Below are 7285 nucleotides of genomic sequence, written 5' to 3'. Positions count from 1 at the left end.
GTGGCCCACAATTATTTACCTGGCTTCAATAAATAAAATATATAATACCTCAAATATTTTTACATAGTAGTTAATATGAGAGAAAGTTGTAATAGATGAACTCTCTAGAAGCAATTGACTTTCCATTTTCTCTCTTCATTTTCATGTTCACTCTGTAGGGTTTGTCCATATAAAACAATGGTGATCTTGAGTTTGTAACAATCTTTAGGGATAATGGCACATATCTCGATCTTTACGATAAAGCTTAACTATCTCTCTGACTGTTTATGCAAGCACATTTGTTAGTTTTCTTACATTTTATCTTTTTTTTTTATATTGAGAGTGGCTTCTGTAGTTCAAAATTTATGTTATTGGTGTGAATGTTTAATCTTCACAATGACTTGAATTAAGGTAAATAAGCTTACACTTAAACTTATTTACCTTTATTATTGGAAAAATATAAAAGATGTGTCCGCACTACGCGCTACATTGTTTTTAATTGTTAATTTTTGGTAATTGTAATGGAAATAATGAATAGAAAAGCTCTTCAATGAAATCCTTTTATTGGTAGACATTTCACTTTGCTAGTAAAAAAGTGAACTCATCAATTGATCGATCGATCATACTGCAGGAATGATCAATAGTGTTTCCAGTTTCTTGTGGCATTCCATCTTGTAGAGGCAATCAATTGGAGGTACCATTATCGTTTGTTGAATTCCATACGTGTTCCAGCAGAAAGGATCAGCCACGAGATCGCCTTCATGTGGTAGAAGTTCAACTTTAGACAAAGTAATATTTATGCAGGCAATGGTGTCACTAGAGGTAAAGTGTATGAGCATTCTCCTAATGTCGTAGGTGCCCTTGATGTTTCGATAAGAGATGTCACGTAAAGAAATGGTGAACGTCTCGTTCTGACAGCCTTTTTATAGTAGTAGTATTGATCTATGATGATGCAATTGAGCACATTTTCCATTTGAATTGTATCAAATGACAATCCTGTTACTGATCCTAACCCTCCTCGCCATGTCTTGATTTGAACTCCATTGTCTAAGTCTCGAATAATGGTGTTATGGACCATTATGTTTGACACACATGCCTAGCTATGGTGCATCCCTAGGATCCCAATGCTGCAGAAAAATAGGGCAAGTGTATATCGGTATTTGATATTAACTAGCATTGGAAAATACAATTTTAAAAATAGAAGTAGTTAGCTGTTTGAGTAATAGAAGTATTGAAATTGATAATAAGCGTCGTTGTGTTTACTAAAAAAATGTCGATAAATTTATCAGTTAAAATGACTAATTTGGCCTCAAAAGTTATTTGTAAAAATCATAGAAAATCTACCTTTTTTCACTTTGTAAAAGTAATCATAAATTATTTTATTTCAACATAATCTTTTACTTAAAAGTTCATTTGCAACATATGTGGAATATACGCAAAATATTGGGGAATACATGATTAATTAAGAGGATTACTAAAAGACAAAAAGACAGATCTTGTCCTTAATACACTAATTAGGAAAATAAGGATTCAGCTTTTCGTTGTTTTATGTATTTGCTATATAAGTTTATTACATATAAAATTGTATGTGAGATCAATAATGAACTAAGTAGCTTGGATTCTTCAAAATATTATCGCACCTACATCAAATTATTAAAAATACACTTAGAGAATCCGAGCATACATTGATATTCTTAAAGACTCTAAACATCACTAAAGTAAAAATAAAAACAAAAATGTACCTGATCTCGTGACTAGGCCCACATATGACTCCTTCAATATTAATGTTTGAACTACCAGGTCCAATTGATATGCAATCATCCCCTGATGAAACATACATTACATTTTCTTAGGTAAAAATTTTTGTACCCATCTTCAGGATATCTGAAGTTAGGTTAACTTGTAACCATCTTCAGATACGTCTTACATTAAATATAAGTTAAGTTCATATAATTCAGCTGAAGTTCAAGTAAAATTGGTTGTACTACAATTATTTTTAACTGAAGTTCAGCCATATATAAACAAAATTCAATCATTACTTAACTTCAATCAATTTTGTTAGAACTTCGATCACATGTGCATAAAATTCAGACGAAAACAACTAAATTCCGACAAAAATGACATAATTTTTAGCATAATGTGCCGAATCTTTTGCCATATGAAATTTCAGGCGTTAGAATTTATCAAAATTAATTTCCAGACACCATACATATGAAATTATAATAAAGTAAATACATGTGTAAACAAATTAAATAACGGCATCAAAATCAAGTTACTTACCAGTGGCTATGACTGAGTTGTAGATTCCCACAGATTTGGTGTTCTCAATGTGAATTCCATCAGTGTTAGGGCTAAGCTTTGGTGAAGAAATTGACAGTTGATCTATCAATACTCCTTCACATTCATCAAATATCATGTGGAACATTGGACTGTTTTGTACTCTTAAAACTTTTACAACTAAATTCGAACTCTGGATAAACCCTATCATCTGCAAAAGAATATATTCAAACAAAAAAAAAGTTAAGTCAGGAAAATAGAAATTAATAATCAAGAATTTTGAATTCACGAATTGTAGATATTAAAAAGGCGGAATTCATCGAAGGCCCTTAAAGTTGACACAAACTCTCATTTAGACACTTCAACTAGGCCTTTGTTAATTTTAAACAACATAACTCATGTGGGGTCCTTATGGGTCATTTTAACTTTCAACTCATTTAAGATGTCTAAGTGAAAGTTGGTGTCATCTTTAAGAGCCCGCCGATGAATTCCTCTTTTTAAAAAGATAGTTAATGAGTCAATAAATTATCTATACATATTATCTAAATTTTTTAATACATATATAAATATCGAATTAAAGGTGCTGCATTTTATCGAACTCGGAAATACTTTTGGAAAGAGAGGAAGTGTAGCTGACTTACAGTAGGGCTGTCACATGGTCCTGATAAAGTAGAGCCACTAGGTCCCAGAAATTTGACAAATTAGAATTGTACTGATAACAACGCAAACATACATTTACGAGAATCATATACTCTACAATCTATACTTAAAAATATACTACTACTACAGTTTTGTTAAATGTGATCTTAAACATGTCATGAAAAAAGTTGAAATTAAATTGTTACTAGAAAAGGAAAAGGTCATTCTGTTTTAAAAGGACTAAAAAGAAAAGCAAGTCCTTTTTTAAACTGAGTAGTAGTATATTATATTTCTTGTTTAAGTTTAAAACAAATCAAAAAATGTCCTAAAAAAAATTACGCTATGAGATTTGCAGGGGAATTCCCACCCTTCTATAGTCCCAGTCCCAGTAAAATCAAGTCTGTAAAAATAAATCTACTACTTTTTATCATCTTCTCTAGACCAACTTTCTGGTCCTTTTGGTGGCATCAGCACCCCATCTACCTATTTGTAAGAAAATAAATAAATAAATAAATAAATAAATAATAATAATATTAATATTAAAATTAAACATAATGTAGAACAAAATATTTTCCTCCAGTTTGGTCTGTCGCATAAATTGAAACAAAGAAAATACTGTAATAATATGTTCTTACTTAAAATTTGAGTCCAGGTTTGCAAGGACCGGAGAAAATAGTTGTAGTTATCACAAAAGTACGGTCTGCAGGAACCAAGAGCACAGCGGATTCGACTTTACACGCGTCTTTCCAAGTCTCTATGAATGCATCCATATCGTCTGTGGAACCATCCCCAACGGCTCCATACTCCATCACATCAAAAATATAATCAGGACTCAAATCGGGGTTCTCCGATGGGGCAACATTACTAGGAGAAGCAGCTAGTGATAGTAATGGTGATGGTAATGGTTCGTTAACACAACCTTCGATAGTTATAGGAGCATAACTAACTATTTTGCTATTTGTTTTCTTGGAAATGTGATGTCTTCCTTCCACATTGATTGAGTGACTATCCAATAACAATATACTAGTAATAATAACACATATAACACATAGTAAACGGAGTATTTTCTCCATTGAAAGTGGAAATCGAGAAAATAAATTAAATGTAGTACTACTTAGTACTACTTCTACTAGTGTGTTATTGTGTGTATGTTTTTATGTGGCAAGAATCACATGAAGTTGAGGAGGTAAATTTATACTAAAAAGGAGTTGTCTCCTCTCGGTTAAATCTTCTCTTTCATTTTCTTTAAGTGCATATCTAAATGAGTGATACTAGTTAGATTTAAGGGTCTAGGATAAATTAATTTAACAAGCATCTTAATCATAGTTAAAGAATAAATTAGGCAAAAAACATTCAATGATTTTGATAAGAAAAATCTCATCTTCCACAAATTTTGAGACTATACCTTTTCCCCATTTGCTCAATTGCATATGAGTGACACTTATAATATTTAAAATTCAAAGATCTAAATTAAATTAATCTAACAAATCTCTTAACCATATCTATATATCTATATCTATATATACTAAATAGCAAGAAAGTCTTGCTTTAAAAGTTGCCAAATGTCAGCCTGTAACAATGTCATTTGTTAATTTTAGGACAAATTAATTAAAACTAGTTATTAGTTACTATTATTTTTATTAATTTAAAATTTTAATAAATGTTGAGTTATTTGTATTTTGAATTACTTTTTTTAAAAAAGTCAGCAGTTATTTTTCATCATTACAATGATCATCTATTTGCTCCTTTTTATAGAAAAATAAAAATTGCAAATAGTTTCCATTATTTTTGGGGATAATTCTCTACTAAAAAAAAGAAAAATCGACCACATGTGGTCGGTTTTTCACAACTTTCGACCACAAAACCGATCAAAATGTGTGGTCGGTAAAGTAAATACTTTTCCATAAACCAAATGTAAATACTTTCAAAAATGTACAGCACATACAAAATGTCCAACAAAAGTTAGTATAAAAAAACTAGAACAATAGTTTCAAACAATAAAATGTCTAAATTCAAAGTAGAACACATACAAAAATTAAAAAAAAAAAAACTAAAAGTCATCATCATAGAATTCATCCTCGTCTTTCATATCACCATCCGTGCTGAAATCATCCAGGGGGCCTAGCCCGAACTGCATCACCAGGACACGGATGAATAACACATACAATCTAAATGAAAGAGCTGAACTGTTGCTGCAGCATCTTGATTGTGATGTTGTTGCCTTCTTCGTCTTCTTTTGCCTCTCTCTCTCTGTTCAGCAAACCTTTCTCTTTGTTCAGCAAGCTCTTCAGAGAGCTGAGAAATCGTATTTTATAGTCTTTCAATGATTTTTCTATCAACTGAAGAGCTAGAGTATGCAGCACCGAACGAACACCTAATATTATCCCCAAAAAATTTTGTGTGGTATCCGTAGAAATGGCCTCTATTTGCAGGACCCGCAGCTTTTGTCCATAACTCCTCCTGTACATGCTGTGGTATTGGGTCATCCTGACTTTCAGGAGAAAACAAATAAGATATGTAAAAATGTTGATCTCCTTACTTCAGAAAGGGCTCAATTTTCGGGTAATGAGTAAACAAATAAGACATGTAAACACAATTAGTTTCTTTAAGGAAATGAGTAAACAAATAAGATATGTAAAAATTTTAATCTCCTTACTTCAGAAAGGGCTTAATTTCCGGGCAATTCAGCATGACATACAAAGTTGCTGATTTGCGCTCCGTGGGAGTGAACTGACAAGGTATGGTATTTTTAGCCTTATAACCAGATTGATTGAAAATTGATATCGGTTGCAAATGAGGCTCATTCACATCGTCTTGGTGACGATTCGGTCGGTTTTTTGAACAAGAAACTTCATCATGAAAGTAGTATGAATAAAATTGAGAAGTCTCTCACACAAGATATGACTCAACTATAGAGCCTTCAACCCTATGTTTGCTTTTGGGACCCCTTTTCAATTTTCCAATTTCCCTGTACAATCTTAAGGTTAGATGTTTACTATATTTAAAAGAGATATGTATGAATTTAAATATGTTACAAATGCTTACCGTTTGAATAGATATATCCACCTAGTTTGAACTGGACTGCCTAGCCGAGCTTTGTGCAAAAAGTGAATGGGAAGATGTTCTATCACATCGAAGAACGCTGGCGGGAAAATCTTCTCCAGCTTGTTGGTGATAACAACAATATTACTTTCCATTCGCGCCAGATTTTCTTCATTTAATGTGGTGGCACATAAGTCTTTGAAGAACAAACTGATCTCTGCAATTGGTTTTCATATGTTTTCAGGTAAACCAATAAAAGCAATTAGAAGTAATTATTCCATAAAAACATGACAATCATGGCTTTTCATTCCATGCAAGATTCCTTGTGTCATATCAACCCTCTTTCCTAAATTTGAGGCATATCCATCGGGCATCTACAAACTTTGAACCCACTTACATATTTGACATTTTTGGTCCAACTTGAATGTAAAACTAACCTTGGGCTTAAGAACATTACTGTTGGGCCCCTGCTGTAAGTGTAATTCTCTGTGGTTCCAATATTCTCGTAAGTCAAGTCTGTCCTTAGAATTATCCTTTGTTTTGCCGGTAACATTCATAACTGCATTGAACAAGTTGTCAAAATAGTTCTTCTCAGTATGCATGACATCAATATTAGTTGGCAGTAAATTGTCTGGTCAATATTCTAACTCCCAAAATATATTTGGCTTAGTCCAGTTATGCGAAACGTCATATCTATCAAGCCTATACAATCGTTCCTCACTGGCTTTAGGCAAATCCTGAACTATTTCCCAAACTTCATGACCAGACAGCCTTAGAGGTGGACCATCATGTTCCTTCTATTCCTTCTGAATGCATTCTTAAGTCTCCTAAATTCATGATCAGGTGGCAAGAAACAACGATGACAATCAAACCATGAAGTTTTCCTGCCATGTCTCAACGTGAAAGATTTTGTTTTTTTCATGCAGTATGGACAAGCCAGCTTTCCAGCTGTCATCCACCCAGACAACATTCCATAAGCAGGAAAATCATTAACAGTCCACATTAGATATGCATGCAGATTGAAATTCTATTTAAGAGAGATGTCCCAAGTTTCAACCCCCTCATGTCATAAAATTTAAAGTTCATTAATCAAAGGGTGCAAGTAGACATCTATTTCGCTTTTTGGATTATGCGGGCCAGGAATAACACAATTCAGAAATATACAGGGATTAGTCATCAACAGTTCAGGAGAAAGATTATAAGGAGTGATAAATACAGGCCAACATGAATATGGTGCACCACCAACTGAAAAAGAAGAGGACCCATCCACGCATAATCCCAATCGAATATTTTGTGGCTCAGCTGCAAAATCTGGATAAGTCACATCAAAATGCTTCCAAACCTCTCC

The 7285-nt window shown here is 32.9% G+C and overlaps 1 pseudogene; it reads right to left on the bottom strand.

Annotated features, from left to right (window-relative positions):
* Positions 1-555: 555 nt before the first annotated feature.
* LOC107871717 lies at positions 556-6494 on the bottom strand (annotated as a pseudogene).
* Between the last annotated feature and the right edge of the window lie 791 nt (positions 6495-7285).

This window comes from Capsicum annuum, chromosome 5 (genome assembly GCF_002878395.1).
Source record: "Capsicum annuum cultivar UCD-10X-F1 chromosome 5, UCD10Xv1.1, whole genome shotgun sequence".
Classification (NCBI taxonomy): Eukaryota; Viridiplantae; Streptophyta; class Magnoliopsida; order Solanales; family Solanaceae; genus Capsicum; species Capsicum annuum.
The sequence above is the reverse complement of the archived record's forward strand: the minus strand, read 5'-3'. Positions and strand labels throughout refer to the sequence as shown.